This window comes from Humulus lupulus, chromosome 5 (genome assembly GCF_963169125.1).
Source record: "Humulus lupulus chromosome 5, drHumLupu1.1, whole genome shotgun sequence".
NCBI lineage: Eukaryota > Viridiplantae > Streptophyta > Magnoliopsida > Rosales > Cannabaceae > Humulus > Humulus lupulus.
The window spans coordinates 84,322,209-84,340,302 of record NC_084797.1 but is presented as its reverse complement, the minus strand read 5'-3'; positions in this window follow the sequence as shown (position 1 = coordinate 84,340,302).

Sequence of the window (18,094 nt, the reverse complement as noted above, 5' to 3'; positions counted from 1 at the left end):
GGTAAGCATGGAGGTATATGTGGATGACATGCTTGTAAAGTCCAAGAAGGCAGAAGGACATGTGAGGGATTTGCAGGGATGCTTTGATGTGTTGAACAAGTATCAGATGAAATTGAACCCCCTCAGATGTTCCTTTGGAGTCGGATCCAGGAAGTTTTTGGGGTTTATAGTAAATTCAAGAGGAATCGAGGCCAACCCTGACAAGATAAAAGCCCTGATCGACATGAAGTCGCCGGAGAAAATCAAGGATGTACAAAGCCTGACCGGAAGGATCGCTGCCCTAAGTAGATTCATCTCAAAATCAACTGACAAGTGCACTCTATTCTTCAATCTACTCAGGGGGAATAAGAAGTTTGAATGGACGGAAGACTGCGAGCAAGCATTCCAGGCCTTAAAGGCTCATATGTCGCAACCTCCCATCCTATCAAAACCAATCGAAGGAGAGACTTTGTATATTTATCTGGCAATTACCGAAGTTGCTGCTAGTGCGGTATTAATACGGGAGGAAGAAGGCATATAGAAAGCTGTTTACTATGTCAGCAAAAGGCTTATCGAAGCAGAATTGAAATATCCACCAATCGAGAGGTTAGCATATTGTTTAATTCTAGCCTCCAGAAAGTTGCGTCCGTACTTCCAAGCCCATCCTATCATAGTTCTGACCGACCAGCCCCTTCGGCAAGTCCTCCAAAATCCTGAGGCGGCTGGACGGCTGTTAAAATGGGCGGTCGAATTAGGACAGTTCGATGTAACTTATTCACCATGAGCAGCAATAAAAGGGCAAGTCTTGGCCGATTTTATTGCGGAGTTCACCGAACTCCCCAACAGTGAGCCGTGCAAACAGCCTGAAGCGCCCATGCCTCAAGACGAGACTCCTTCGTGGAAACTATTCACGGATGGTTCATCCAATGAATCCCACGCTGGAGCAGGAGTGATATTGATAACGCCCGAAAGGCATCGATTTCACTACGCAATCAGGTTTGACTTCGCAGCATCAAACAATGAAGCAGAATACGAAGCGCTCCTCGCTGGACTGAGAATGGCCAAAGATATGAGCATAAAAACGCTTGATATTTACAGTGACTCCCAGCTGGTCGTGAATCAAGTCCTAGGAGAATATCAAGTGCGAGGATTAAAGATGATGGCCTCCCTTAATAAAACGAAAGATGTGCTAGCCCAGTTCACAAAGTACACCCTCCAGCAAATTCCGCGAGACCAAAATTCCAATGCAGACGCCTTAGCTAAACTCACAAGTGCGAAGGATGCTGACACCTTGAACATAGTCCCGGTAGAAAGATTGAGTAAGCCAAGCATTGAAGTGGCCGAACCCAACATGGAGATTCGTGCAGAAGATACGTGGATGACGCCTTACATGGGGTATCTGACAAATGGAACATTGCCAGCAGATAGAAACAAAGCCAGAACTCTGCAAAGGCGGGCTGCTAGGTACATACTGCTCGACGGTGTTATGTACCGAAGAGGATATTCAATGCCACTACTCAGATGCATTACATCAGAAAAAGCTAAGGAACTCATGAAAGAAGTGCATGAAGGCTTTTGCGGAGATCACGCTGGGGGGTAGAGTTTGGCGAAAAAAGTTCTAAGACAAGGCTACTTCTGGCCAACAATGAACGAGGATTCAATGGAGTACGTACGAAGATGCGATAAATGTCAAAGGTTCTCCAAGATCCCACGAGCAGCTCCAAACGAGCTAAAGCAGATGCAGAGCCCGTGGCCTTTCGCAATATGGGGAATAGACTTGATTGGATCACTGCCGATAGGAAAAGGAGGAGTAAAGTACGCAGTCGTGGCAGTCGATTATTTCACAAAATAGGCCGAAGCTGAACCACTCGCAACCATCACAACCAAAAAAGTTCTTGACTTCGTCATCAAGAACATTGTATGCCGATATGGATTGCCCAGGAAGATAGTTTCAGACAACGGGACCCAATTTGACAGCGACCTATTCACCGATTTCTGCGAGAGGCATGGAGTTATTAAGAGCTTTTCTTCAGTCGCACACCCCCAAGCAAATGGGCAAGTCGAAGCTGTAAACAAAACTCTCAAGGACACCTTGAAAAAATGACTTGAAGAAGCTAAAGGAGCATGGCCAGAACAGCTGCCTGAAGTCCTCTGGTCGTATAGAACATCTCATCGAACAGCGACAGGGCATACCCCATTTTCTCTAGCCTACGGATATGAGGCAATGTTACCTGTCGAGTTAGATCCCCCCTCACACCGGCGTTTGACTTACGACCAGGACGCGAACAGCCAGTTGATGATGGAGTCCCTAGACTCGATCGATGAGATAAGAGAAAAATCTCAACTACGAGTTGCTGCTTACCAGCAAAAAGTCGCCCGGTACTTTAACTCCAAAGTTAAAGAAAGAAAATTCAACGTCGGAGATTTGGTGCTACGACGAGTTTTCTTAAATACCCACGACACCACTGCTGGAGTGCTCGGACCTAACTGGGAAGGGCCTTACCAGATTGAAGAAGTCCTTCACCCAGGCACCTACAAACTTGCACGCTTAAACGGAGATCTCGTTCCGCGCTATTGGAATGGAGAACACCTGCGCAAGTATTATCAATGAACAGCCCTTCTTAAAGGACTGGCTTGTTTAAATTTCTCTTTTAATTTTTACAAGTTTTGCAAAGAGGGTTAGCCACGATGTATGGCTAACTGCTCGTATATGTAAGATTCTATTTCAGAATCACTCGTAAAGACATGTTTAGTCCATTTTTAATACGAGATTATAAGGGACTGTGCTCAGCCAGTCATTCTTGCCAACCTTTGTGAATTTATATTTACAAGTATTTGTTCATTACGTGTGTTATTTTGCTGTATTACAAGTATCAGTTTTACTACGAACAGGAACGTCCGAACAGGTTATGGTCAAGGCAAGTGACCAAGGACCTAAAGCTCCTCGATCACTTGGGGGGCATATAAGGCACATCGATAGCAAAGCATACTCTTAAGGTATGTAAACACATGAACAAAATAAGTGAAAGCATGCTACAGTACTTAGAGTATTTTTCAAAATTTATGTTTTGTTAAATCATGCCAAAGTACTATGCTAAGTCCGGTCATACGGATAAATGTTATAATGAAATATTATAGCACCAAGAGTTAAGCTTTTACACTGCAAGCATCGCTGCTTGGATGTAACTGTTCAAATACAAAAGATTTACTGCCCGTGCAGTAAAGTTTAAAAAGAAATTACTGTCTTTACACCACGACCCTTGGGTCGTATATCCAAAAAAGAAGAAAAAACAAATAAGAATTCAAGAGGCATTCGGGGCTGGAGGATCCTGAGCAGCATGCTAGTTAGTCACGTCCTCAACAGCATCTTCTTCTTCCAAACCAGCAACGCTTGGAGTGGCAGGGGTCGCGGCTCTTGCTTCCTCCTCGGCCAGTTGGGCAGCACATCGAGCCAGCTCCGCAGTTCTGACTTCCTCGGAAAGGTAGCTAAAGTCAGCACCCTGATTGTGTTTCCAGAAATTGTAGAAACATCGGAGTGTTGTCCTCTTATACTTTTCCAGATTCTTGGAGTTGTCAAGCTCCAACTGCTTCACTTTGCCCTCGAGGGAGAGAATAGCCTTGTCCTTGGTCTTGACTACCTCCCCCAGATGCTTGATTTCGCGAAGCTGGGTTTTGCTGATCTCCCGATAATCTTGCCTCAACTTGACCGCTGCTTCCTTCACAACTTCAGCCTCGGACAGCTTGGTCACTGCTGCATCCCTCTCTCGGATCACCACCTCTAACTCCTTAGCATGCTTAGCCTCAGCAGCCGAGAGCTCCTCTGCCGCTTTCACCTGGAACCTCTCGATGGCTTTTTCCTCGACCTGCTCGAGGTAAGCCTGGGCTCGGGAACGGGTAGTAATGGCAAAAAGTAAGGCCTGTGCACAAAGAAAAAGAAGTCAGAACTTATCACGGAGACTAAAAAACTAAAGACTCAAAGAGTAAAGAAGCACGTACACTGGAGATTTCGTTCAGAGCCCTGTTCATGATCTGGTCGACTGGCAGCTCTTCAGCTTGAACCATTGCGGCCCTAACACGCTCGCCTTTACCGATGCGATCGAGGCGGTCCCGGGCGGATCGGATGGCACGGCTCATAAGTCTGGCCCCATGAGCCTCTTCACGAGAAAGATGCTCCCTGGCAGGTGCAGCTGGAGGATTCGGCCGAACAGGGGTAGTTTGCTGTTCAGAAGGAGCTGGAGGAGGAGTAGGAGTTCACCCAGTTGGTGCAGGACTTTGCCCAGTTGGCGTGCCCTGAGGAGGGTCTTCTGGCGGACTCTTCTTGGCTGGAGGGCCCCGAATGGATTCGCCAGTTCTCTTTTTTGGCTTCCGTGTGAGTTGGGGGGTTTCTTCTTCTTCCTCGGCCTGATACATGTCGAAGATGTTGGGAGTCGACATATCTGCATGAAGGTAAACACAAGAGGTTAATAAGGAAAGAGAAAGGTGAAAGTAAGTAACACAACAGAAAGATGATAACAAAGTAAATACCCGAGCTACAACTATTGGTCACTACACTATTGACTCTATTAATCATATACTCATTTTCTGGCATGAAGAAGTCTGGCCCTAGATTTGGAGCATATGTAAAGTTACCATCCCCGTCAAACATATGACAGGGAATTGGCAAACCATTTAAAAGCGAAATAACGTTACCATTGTCATCAGAAGACTCTCCCAAGTCAACAACAGGCTCTGTGGCCTTTTCTTTCCCCTTGCCTTGGGGAGCAGAAGGGCTACTCGTGGGTTCCCTGATCGTAACTCCTGTTGGCCTCCTCCTAGGAGGAGGCACAGAAGGTTGCTGCTCGGGAACCCCCTCGGCAGTGGTATCGCCCACCACAGGCCCTCTATTTTCATGGCGAGGAGCCAGGAGGCCAGACGACCTCAAGTTCTTTTCAATGATCAGGGCCTTGACGCTTTTCGCTGCGTCAGACATCCTGGCCAGAGCATTGGACCTCAACACCATGTCTGGTGTTGGAGTCGGACGTAACCAAGGGCCTGAAAAACAGGTCAAGTTTGAGAAAAGTGAAAGAGTATATTCTGGGGAAAGGTATCGACCAGCGAAAGATAAGCTCTTACCTCCTCTCGTGAAGGCCAAGTTGTTACTGGCTATGTCCGGAGTAAAGAAGTACTCCTTATTGTAATGCCCCACGTTCGAGACATGAGTAGTACCACTCAAGAACGTCCGGCCGGTTTCCTGGTGACAGAAGTGAAAAAAGCCCGTCCCATTGTGCTGAGGGTTGGACTTGAGGTCAAAACAGTAATTGACCTCATGAGGTGAAGGTTCTGGCCATTTGTTAAGTTTGTATAGGATATAGAGTGCGGCCAGCATCCTATATCCATTCGGAGTTATTTGAAAAGGGGCGACACCAAAGTAATTGGCCACCCCCACAAAAAATGGATGAAGAGGGAGATAAGCTCCCGCCTCAATGTGGTATCGGGACCAGGCACTGTTCGCCCCTCCTGGGCGGTTAGCCCTCTGGTCCGCAGTTGGACGTGTAATGGTTACCCCCGTGAGGGGGAATTTTCTGAAGCAGTTGGCAACCATTCGAGGGGTCACCGAACTAGCTGGGGAGGTATACCACTCGACATCAAACGGATTCCGATGACGAGGACGAGCCCTGGTTTGGATATTAGGGTCAGGAACAAGATTTTCTCGACCACTGGTCGAGGGAACCCCAGCCTGTGAGCCAGGCTGGGCAGGAGAAGTAGGGTTACTTTCAGACTCGGGCCTTTTCTTGCCAGAAGACTTTGAACGGGCCATTGGAGGAGAAGGATGTGGTCTGGAAGAGGCTCGCGAGAAAGGTATCTGGTGAATACGATCGGTTGGTTGTTCTTCTCCCTCGAGCAGCTGGGCGAGGAGGTCATCGTCGATGGGTCTCTCACCTCCCCACAAATCTGGCATTAAAATCTGCAAACAGAAGAATGGGGAGGTGAGGTTAAAGGATTCTAGAAGGCTTTTAGAATAACGCTGGTCGAGTATAAAAGTTAAGCCTTTATACAACAGCATTCTAACAAGAAACTAAATCTTTCCACGCGAACAGTTTGAAAAACGGATCAAAGGGTGAAAGTGAAAAGTTTTCCTGAAAAGCTTTTTCAACTCCCCTTAGGGTGGGAAAAATTATTTTTTCAACTAGCTTAAAAATCAAAATGTTACTTCGGTTTTACGTCCTAAAAAGCATAATCCTGAGTTTTAAACTAACTCATAAGCCTACTCTGCCTACAAAAACATTCTATCTACAGGCGCCTAAAAACCAGAGGCCAAGAGACTTAAACAGTACACCATTAAAAAGCATGCACCACGAGAAATTAGAAGCATGGGGTTTCAGTAACTTACCAGGGAAAATGGTCGTGAAGGTGGAAGAAAGGACTTCGGAAATCAAGGAGCCCACCGTCTGAGTCTCGAAAGCACAAGAGAACGTTCGCCGGAGAAGGTAAAGCTCTGGTTTTTAGGGTTTTTGGCAGAATAATGGCGTGCGTGAAAAGAAAAGAAATGGCTCTGGTGGTCTTATATAAGTTTGTCTCTGATATTAAAAAGGCGTAATCATTAGTTTTCCTTTTTCGAAGTATGGGGGAACGTGATGGCCGTCGAAATTGTTTCTGGGGAACTGAAAAGTCATGATTAGACAGGAGTGGGTTGCTTTTTTCAAGAACACACGAAGGGTTCTGACACGTCAGGAGGGGTTACCGAAGAGTCGCTTGTTCAAAGTTTATTTACTGTTCGTAGTAAAAAAACTTTGGGGGGCAAATGTTATCCAATAAATTAGCATTTGTGACGTGGCAGATAATCTCTTGACACGTGGCTGATACCTGGATGGCGTCTGCTAGAGTATCGACCAGGAGACACAGCAGAAGCAGGACAAGCCTGTCTTTCCCACGACCAGTCTGGTCGGTGGTTCCGCTGGCAAGGCAACATTTATGGGAAGATCTTTGTGAATCCCGAATTTATCTCATGCAATCTTCTGGATATCCCATGATTCAAGGGATAATATCTATAACAATATTTTGTAACCCTCCATGAGCCTATAAATAGCAAGATATAGCTCAAGGGAAGGGACTTTTGGGGGGCTGCTGAATCATAGAGATATAGAATTTCTCCTAGTAAATTTGTATTGTTTTGTCAGAAGTGTTGAAATTCATTGAACCCAAGTTCTCTGATCACACTTTTGGTTCCATATCAATATCATTCTAAGTGGACGTAGGTCATTACCAGATCCTGGGGCTGAACCACTATAAATCACTGTGTTTTCTTTACTTTTGTCATTACGTTATTCTCTTTATATTCGTCTATATCATTCATATTTTGACTCCGTGTCAGTTGGCCAAATCGTGGGTCAACAACTGCGAACTATTTCAAGTTCATTATCTCAATCTCGATCCTTTCATACCAATATGAGATTTAGACCACATAGATAAACTTTGGAATTTTCTGATATTTATTTAATATTATCAACATAATATCGGACATAATCATTATATGTAATAATTAAATTGAATGTTTTAAATGAAATAAATAATTGAATTTAATTATTATATATATATAGACTATGTCTGATATTATGAATACACGTGACCTAGATCCGGGTCAATACTATAGTAGGCACTTTAGTGAAGGTACTTTATATATAGTGATAAATAGAACTGGACCAGATGTGATTTGTTAATACTTATTTAAACATCGTTTCATAGTATTAATCAAACACATCAAATGATGATCATATATATGATGATCTTAATCCTTAAGTTATTATGAACTCCTAATTTGATTCATGCGTTATGGTTTGTCAGAATGATCAGTCTAAGAACAATTATTTTGGGGAGTCAATGATATATATGGCTGGGGACATAATTTAACAATTTTAAAATTTATACCTTCCTATAGATTAAATAATAGTTCCCTATTGAGTTGGCTTTTGGGACTGAAAGGTTATGATCGCTCACGTCGCAAACTTGTTGTGACACAACCTTCACTAGTAAAGTCAATGGTACACTAGGAACTAAATATTGTTAAAAGGGTAAAACGATAATTTTATTCCTTTTTAATTATGAACCATTAATGAAGGATTAATGTTGTATGTAATGATTATATCAATTGACACTTTATTCTTTAATAAAGTACTTTGTAAATTTCTGTCTATAATTATCAAGAGTTCAATCTCATATTTATAGTGGAGTAATCATGAGATTAATAAATAAAATTATTTAACCAAAGAGTTTTAATTAATAATCTAATATTTATTGGAGCTGGAAATTATAGGTCCATAGGTTCTCATGGTGGCTCTATCAACACTATATCAAGGTAAGAGTTGATACAAGGGTAAAACTGTAATTCAGAAATTTGAGAAGAATTTTATTCTTCGGGTCAAATATACAATTATATGACTATTGAGGTTGAATAATTAATTATTAAATTTTGAAAATATATTTATTTAAATATTATATTTTTGAAATATATATATAATAATAAATAAATAAAATTTTGAAATTAAATATTTTATTTGAGTGGGAGAAAATAAAATTGGTAAGTCAAAATAGTTTTGATTTATTAATTTTTTAAAAGATGATGATAATGATGATTAATAATTTTGAACTTTGAATTTAAAAATTAAATTTGAATTATGGTTGTGATATTTTCCTTAAAAAGATGATACCATATTTAATGGGAGTAATTTATTTAAATAAATAAAAGAAAATAGGAAAAGCAACATTCCCTTAATGGGAATAAGGCTACATGCATGACACAGTCCAAGGATTGTGCCATGCGTGCCTGCGATACTTATAAAGTATCAATATTGGTTTTTTCATGTATTTTTTTATTTAATTAAAAATTTGAAAATAGATTTTTCAAATTTGGTAAGTTAGCTATTCCTATCATCATTATATTATTTATTATTATTTTTATTATTATTATTATGTTTAATGATGTAATAGACAACTTATATATATTATATGATAATAAGAGATAAGAAGAGAACGATTCAGAAAACCATTGTCTCACAAGAAATTCTTCATCTTCTTCTGTTATTATTCCAACATTTCTCAAGTTATAATCCAAGTTCTTATGTGTCGAGATAAACTTGTGATTTCTAAATTAAAACCTCTGTTCTTTTTGTGCCCACCCACATCTTGAGGTGTAGAGAACACTCCGAAAGATCGTGGTCTAAATACTAAATGCATTGGATAGGAAGATCGTTATCTATACGAAAAGACTCGAGGACACTTGATAGGCTTCAAGAGGTAAATATTTATGTTCTTAAATATTTGTATACGTGTGCATGTAATATATAGTTATGTGTATATATATATATATATATGAATGCGTGTATATCTATGTATATATATACATGTATGGGCGTGTATATATACATATGTTGTGTGATTAATAATATTGTATATTAATAGATCCTGCATGTATTCTTGAACGTATAGACTGTTTAAATGAGCAGTGGAGAAAATCTTTTGTTGTTAATCAACAAGCCCACCGTGCAATTTCCTTACACACTCTGGATATTTTTCCAATAGAAAATACCTTCTTTGATGCTTCCTTAAAGATCTAAGCTAGGGTTCAACAAAATATAGCAAGGTATGTCACTTGTGTAGATGCTTCCTATTTCCTTTCTCTTCTAGGCCAAAACAATGGCTTCTTCCTTTATATTTTTGAGCTTTTACTCACAAAAAACAATTACATGCAAGGGTTCAAGGCGGATGGAAGTCATTCAAGCTTGAAGGAGAGATTGGTGGTGCATGCATGCAAGATAGTGCATGCTTCGTGGGGATGTATATGTGGCTAGACTGTGAGATGTTGGTCGCTTTTGAAAAGCTTTTAATTTGGCTTTTAAGAACTTGATGGCTTACTTTGTCTATAATAAGGATTGTATTTGTTATATATTTTAAGTATGCACATACTTACACATAGGAAATAAAACATAACAAAAGGGCGAGTCGTCAATGACAAGGCATCAAGATGAACCCGTACTTACCAATACACTAGATTTAGGATTTGAAATTTCTTGGAGTCCTAATAACAATATAAGAACACAAACACGTTCTTTCATTTACATAATCTTAGAATTCAGAGAACAAAATAATTATGTAGCAACATTAGACCATATAGCAATTCAATCAACAAAAAATATTTGGGCATAAATTCCACAACAATACATAGGGCTCACATCTTTTCTATCGATAAAGACGTATATATTTTTATATATGGTTAGAAACCGTGAGTATGCCAACACTTACTATTTATTATGGCAATTATAAGTTATTATCATTGCGTCTAAACCATGAGCTTAGGAAAACCAATTTCAAAAAATTATCATTATAAGTTATTGATTCTTAGAATCCATAATTTAAGTTAAGAAAAAAGAAAGTTTGATTTAATCGTGTCCTTTGAATGTTAGGGCTTTGGACCATTTATTTTTTAAAAAAAATTAGCTCAAGAAAATAATTTCTTTAAGTTTCCAAACTAATCCTCATAATACCTGAAAGTGATAAATTTTGAGTCATTAAAAAGTTTCAAGACAATTCTTAAACAAGCCACTACAAGAAAAATTACTTTCAATAAGACCAAAAATGTATTATAAAATACATACCATAATACTTTTTGAAGTGTTAAGAAAAGTGATGTTATCATAGGTCAAAACAATTTTTATAATACTTTTTTGTACTTATAAAGATGTATTATAGTAATGTATACCATAACACATTTTTCACATTATAATAATATTTTTATAAGCTTTTCCATTATTATGTATATTAATTGACATAACACATTTTCCTACTTATATAAAAGTGTTATATTTTACTGCAGTATAATAATTTTTTGACATTATGAGGATATATAGATAAACTCAATTATGGTATATATTATGTTATATATAACACTTTTTTTACTTGCACATAAATGAAAGAACAACAAATTGACCCACAAAAAAAAAAGTATAAGTAAATTTTTATTGATAACTTAAATTTTACATGTTTAGCCTAATTTAGACTTACAAAATCATATTACAAATTAATTTAAAATGAACTAGAATTTTATCATTAGATAAAATTACATGAAGTATTTTAATCTTTAACAAAATTTGACTTGTGTTGACCATTCCTTCCAAATATAGATTGGTTTGTTCCATCATGAGAAACAAAACAAGTACATAAATCAACTATGAACAAACCAAGAAAAAATTTCACTAAACATAACCTTTCAAATCGCGGAAATTATTCTTTCCAAATTCCCTTCCAAAAAAAGAAAAAGTAAAATCACAAATAGTTTTTCAAGTCAATTAAACAAATAAAAAGTCCAATTTTCACATTATAAATGACATATATTGAGAACAAACTAATCATGTCTTATTACATGGTGGACTTATATGCCATTTTAAATATAGAATATGTACAAGTTCTTATGGGTGAGCTGGGCATACTAAGATATAAGAGGTCTTCTCCAAGAGGTATTTACATATCAGTTTTGAACTCTTCACATATTTAAATAGGTTACATAACAAGGGAATAAAAAAAATCTCCAAATAATACAAAATCCAAAAATAAAATAAACATACTTATTTGAGAAAATTTAACTCTGAATTCGATATACCTCTATAGCAAAATACTCCTAAACAATGTAACTCAACAAGTTAAATCCATGATGTGAGAAACACAACACACATTGGTAAAAAATATTACTTTTGAGCAAGAAATAATCAAGTTTTGGTGCATATTTTTATTGTTTAACTTATTAGTCTTTCAAAAATTGCAGTATATAAATAGTGAACATAAGAACATATAAACAAAAACATAAAAGTACTATGAGACAATATTTGCTATATCGACACGGACCCACATATATATATATATATATATTAATGAAGAACTCTAAGAAACATTTATAATGGTCCATTTCTTTTAAAGAAAAAGGGGAGTCACTTGGACTTAAAATATAATCATGCATATCCTTTCATATATATAAAAATATAATAGTGCATAAATGATAATTATTCTTAGATTTGTCCTTTTTATTTTGTCATGTTATTGAAGAAATCTCTTGTTTTTCTTTGTAGACAATTAGACATTGGTATTTGTAGGCTACTTAAGATGTAGACTCATATGACACACACCTATGCTAGATAAGCTAGCTATTCTAATTAAGGTTCTACCAAGCCGAAAAAATATAATAAATAATAAATGATGTAATTAGAACAATAATATGTATGGTATATGATGAAATCAGTTAAACATGAGAGAATAATAATAATAGAATAGTGTTTGCTCCTCAACTAAACTATGAATTCAATAAAAAAGGTAATTACATAAAATTTGGAATAGAAAGACACTAAAAGAAGTTAGAGACCGGCTACACACAAGCAACCAATTTGACATATTTGTATACAAGTTTCTCCGAGTAATTTTAACAAACATATTATGTGCAAAGTCATAATCAATCACAGATTTTCATGGAGAAAAAGCACAAACCAGCATCACTTCCTGGTATAGCTAGAGAAGAGATGAAATGTTGCTTCTAAGACAAGAGAGGCTTGGATTCACGACTAGTAATCCCACCAATTGCTACAAGTGAAATGACTACAGCAAGCTAAGCAAATAATAAAAACACAATGCATCTATTATAAATGAAATAAACATATATCATTATATAAAAACGGTGAAGAAAACAATTGTTTGACAGTTTATTAAACATTAAGCTTGTAATGAAGAAAACTATAGAAAAGTATATATAATAGAAAGAAAGAAAAAAAAAACACTTGAATTTTTCAATTAAAGTGTAACATTAACCCAACATGATGTTAAGCTATCAATATGTTTATTTAGCTATGATCAAGTATATGATAAATATGTCTATATAAAACTTTTATAAATTATATTATGTCTTTAAGGCATTTTACCAAACATATAAAGTTCAGTTTTTATTTTATTTTTTCTTAAACCATAAGCGTTGTTACATAAAACTTAATCTTTAATGTCATAAATTTGTAAACTAAACTGAGTAATACTCAATTAAAAATTCAATCTCATAATCCAATTTTAAAGTATGAACTCAAACAAATTATTTCTTCAACACATTAGATTAAGTTTGTATTTATGCATCTAGAAATTGAATGGAGAGCCATAACAAAATAGTACCCACTTTTGCATCACAGCCCCAAAAATCTCAAATGGTAATTGAAAGTCTACAATTTGGTCTCTTTGTTTCCAAGTTGTAAACCATCTAAGCTCTCTATAATTGCAATTATTTGCAAGCCACATTTTTAAACATATTCCATCATTCCAATTACCAAGTAGAAATCTTTTCAAACATTCGAATCTACAACACCAAAATTTTCATTCATATAGTTGAACTCAATTAAACTTTATGCCCAAAAGCAAATAGGTCCTATAGCAAAATAATGCTCTAAGAGAGAAATTAGGTATTTAGAAAACAAACCTCAGCTCCTCCTGGAAAACGCATATCTTTCGCTCCCATATAATTGCATATTCTTCCTTCTTTACCACCATTTGAAACTCCAAACAAGCCATAAATCACCACCCTAGAAATAAAATTCATTATTACATTAAAAACAAAAGTACATCATTGTTATATTGACTCAACAACTTTTTTTTATTTATTTATCTTTGTGGGTGCAAGTGGTCTAGGCTCTAAACCCCATATAATTACTAATAGAATAATGTAAAGATATTCAACACTATCAATCAAAGCACTTAAGATATTCCATCATAAAGATAGGCGTATATATAAAACAACACTTGTTAATTAGTAATTGTTATTTATATATGTATATTTATATGTGCGAATGAATAAATATATACATAATGGATTTAAAAGAAAATGAAGGAATAGATACCTGGTAGCGCTAGGCATAAAATAAGAGTTAAAAGAGGACACAAAATATCTGATTCAATTGGGTCCTACAAAGGTTACAAAATAATTTTTTTGATATATCAAATAGAAGGCCATTAATGTCCAATTTCTGGTTGCAATCTGAGATTTAAGAGTGTCATGAATAATCTTCGAAATGGCCCTTTGAATGCTAGAAATAATAATAATGGCCTGTGTATCATGTGGAGCAAAAGAAATTTAGAGAAATAAAAGAAGAAGGCTATGACTCTGTGTATCATCAGTGGGAAATGATAGAGAAGATAGAACAAGCATCCATGGGAAAAAAGCGGAAGAGAAAACAACTAAGGTTGTCTTTGTGTGGTCAAATTGAAATGATAGAAATTTGGGAAAAGAGAGTTAGTGAAATATTAAAATTTGCAACTTATTTTTTCATTTGCCGCTTACTGTCTTTTTTTTTAATGAAATTTCATTTTCTCATTTGCTGCTTTTTCTTTTAGTTGTTCTACTTTACCGTATCTATAATAATACAATTTCAAAAAACTTGTCATCATGTGTTGTAGAAAGTACTTTTTGGTGCAGTGAAGTTTCTTACTTTAGTCAAAAATCACATTTTTTCCAAGTACAAAAACTTGTTTATTTTTTTGGATATTTGCAGCAAAAATACCTAATATTTAGAAAATGTAACATTTAAATACCCAAACCTTTTTTTTAGGGGTAAAGTACCCAAAATTGCTAAAATGTAGCATTTAAATACCAAAATGTTTTTGTTGGTGGCAAAAATACACAAAGTTGCTAAAACATTGCACTGCTACTACCAAATAGTTAAAAAAATTATTAAAAATATACAAAAATAACCTAAATAAATTCTAAAATTAAAAAAAGTTTATTTGATGAAAAAAAATCTTTTTGATTGAAAATAGTTAAAAGAAAACTAATAACTAAAAAACTATTAAAAGAGAAGCAAATTTATTAAAATACATTAATGTAATAAAAAATATTTATTTACTATTTTCATTAAATAAAAATATTCTTTAATTTTAGAATTAATTTAGAATATATATATTTTTATAATTTTAATGATTTCTTACAACTTTAAATACATTTGTATTATTATTTTTAACCATTTGAGTAGTAAAGGTGCAACATTTTAGCAACTTTGTGTATTTTTTTTTCCAAAAAAATGATATATTTTAACAACTTAGAGTACTTTTCTCATAAAAAAAAGTTTGGGTAGTTAAATTTTACATTATGTAAACATTGAGAATTTTTGCCGCTAATATCACATTATATTTAGTCTAAACCCCAAACTTTGGAAATTTATAATTTAAAAATTACTTAATAATTATTTACCAAAATTTTCAGATTATCACTTTGATAAATCTTAAATGTTCTACCAATTTTTAGATTAAAGAGATCATTTTTATCAGGAGAAATATTTCTCAAAAACTCGGAGGTCAAACTGAACAATTTTCAAAATCCAGATTTTCTTACCAAATTTGACAAGTTATAATTTTCAAACCCCTTGGTATTTTTTTTTTTACAAAACTTTTCAGAATCAGTCTTGAACATATTACAAATGTTCTTGCCAAATTTAAGATAGAAATGAGTAGTTTTGGTCAATGAACTTGATGTTAAAAACTTGAACCTAAAAGTGAAAATACAAAATTTTCCAAATTACATCATCTTTTAGAAATCACCATACATTTGTGAATACAAAATCTTTTTGAACATTTTAAGATTCTAAAATGATATAATCATTCTAAAAAATACCTTGGTAACATCAAATTCTAGAGATAACACATCCAAGGCTTTGACCCTTTGGAAATCAAGACTTAAAATTTGGGCAGGATTACAAACCTATGGATTCCTTAACAAAAATCACTAAAATTAACACGCATGCATCATCAAACATAATAATATACCTTATTAAATCATAACAAAGGGATCAAACACTAAAAATTATACACGCAGCTCATATTACTTCCTATACATCTTTCTAAAGAAAACAATCATATTTTTTTACCTTTGAAGTTCTAACCTTAGTTTCAGTTTTGCCCTAGCATTCTCGGAACTCCTATAAGTCTCTTCGCTACTTTCAAATCAGTACCCCAACTTTACAGAAGTTAGATGTATTCATAGACTCATTAAAAATTGCAAAGGAAGCCTTGAAATCACAAGTTCAAGCTTAGCTTAACTCTTTGAGTTTGCTAGAACACATACATGCATTATGATCTATTTGAATCCACTTGCATGCAACCCTATAAACTTATAAACACTGTCTTTGAGTGCGTACAACTCAGAAACTAAGGACACAAGGGAGCCTAGGGCTTGACCAACAAAAAAAGTAAGGAAGAAAAAAGGAGAGAAAAGTGAAAAGTCATGCTCAAAGTTTCAATTCTTTTCTTTGTTTTTTATTTTTCTTTGAGAGAGATGAGAGATAATGGGCTTATAGCTTTTGGCTCAAGTGAGAAAATGAGAGAGATAGTGAGAGGGGTGGGCGGTTTTGTACGTAGGAATGACCAATATTTCTTTTTCTTTTTTTTATTCTTCCTTTAATACAAATTTACAATTTACGACGAATGATATTTTACCCACCATAATACTATCCTATCATTTTAATCTCATTTAGCCTAACATTAATAATAAACAGTATCACCAAATATTATTAATAACTTAGTTTAATTCTTGTGAAAAACCAAATTTCTACACTTAGGCCTAATAAGCATTTTTTCATAATAATGCACATAATAGATTCTTTTTCCATTAATTCATTCAAATAAGCAATCACTCAATACTACGTTAATAATTTTATGTCGAAAATATTTTTTCCATAACTATTTTTCTTAAATTTGATTATAAAAGATTTTTTCCTTAATCAAAGTGTTTGAGTTTGGTTTGAAACCAAAAGATTCGATTTGCTTGAAACTACTCTATACATATTTTTGGCTAACAATCTCATCATGAAAAAATTTTCCCGATGTCAAAATATTATAAACCTATTCACAATAGGGAATATTGTCTCGACCCGATTGTCTAAACGGTGCCCGAAAAGTGGGGCGTTATAATTTACTTCTGATCCAAAATCATGATTGGCTTTTCTTAATAGAGTTTGGTTAAGAAACTGAGTATATGAGTGGGATACTTCGTAATCATGGATATGTGAAAAAAAATCATGCACTTGGGATAGTGCAGGTGGAAATGCCAATCGATACACCACTTCCCCAATATTTTCTGACACCTCAAAAGGTCTGATGTATCTCGTGCTAAGATTTTCTTTCTTTTCGAACCACATAACTCCCCTCAATGGTGCTATTTTTAGATGGATCACTTATCGCCAACCTCAAATGTTGTCGGATCACTGGGATATCTTCTATTAGATGATCAACTTCATCAAATCCCAAATAATTTCGTTCACAGGCCTCATTCCAATGGAATGGTAAGAAACATTTCCTTCCATAAAGTGCCTTGTAAGGATCCATGTTAATTGAATTGTGGGTAGCTTTTTTATAGGAAAACTCTAATAGTAGTAGTTTCTCATTCCAGGACCCTTGGAAGTCTAGTTCTCATGCTCTCAACATATCTTTTAATGTCCTAACCATAACATAATGAGCCCTAGTGTAATGCCCCATGTGTTGGGCACCTACATGTAACTGTGACGGGGTAGGGAATTATATATGAAACATTATTTTGATTAATAATATATGCTTGAGAAGAAAATTTGTGCTGTCAATGTTAGCCAATGTGTGAAAAGTGCAGTTTTGAGACAAATCGAGAATTTGGGTCTCTGACTGAAATGGAAACCCTAACCTAGTAAATTCTCGGATAAAATAGTATTGGAAATGCAAAATTATGGAAAAATATTAATAGGCATACAATTATTGGCTTGTTTTATTTTGGCATAAAAATCTTAAAAATGCATTTTGAACTTCTGCATTTTAATGTTTACCAAGTGATTAAATTAAACACCTTAATAGATTGCAGAATAGTGATTATGGTGTTTGAAAGAATCAGAATCTGGTCTAATAACTATGCAAGTTATTTGAACATATTATTACAGAAATAAAAAACGAGTATAAAAATAATCGACACCAGATATTTTTTACGTGGTTCGGAAAACCAAGTCCACGAGACCACGCCTAGAGAATTTGTGACGTCCCGTGTTTTGAAAATACGTTAGTAGTCGATTCAGGCCAGTGAAAGATTTTATGAATTATTATTTTTAATAATATT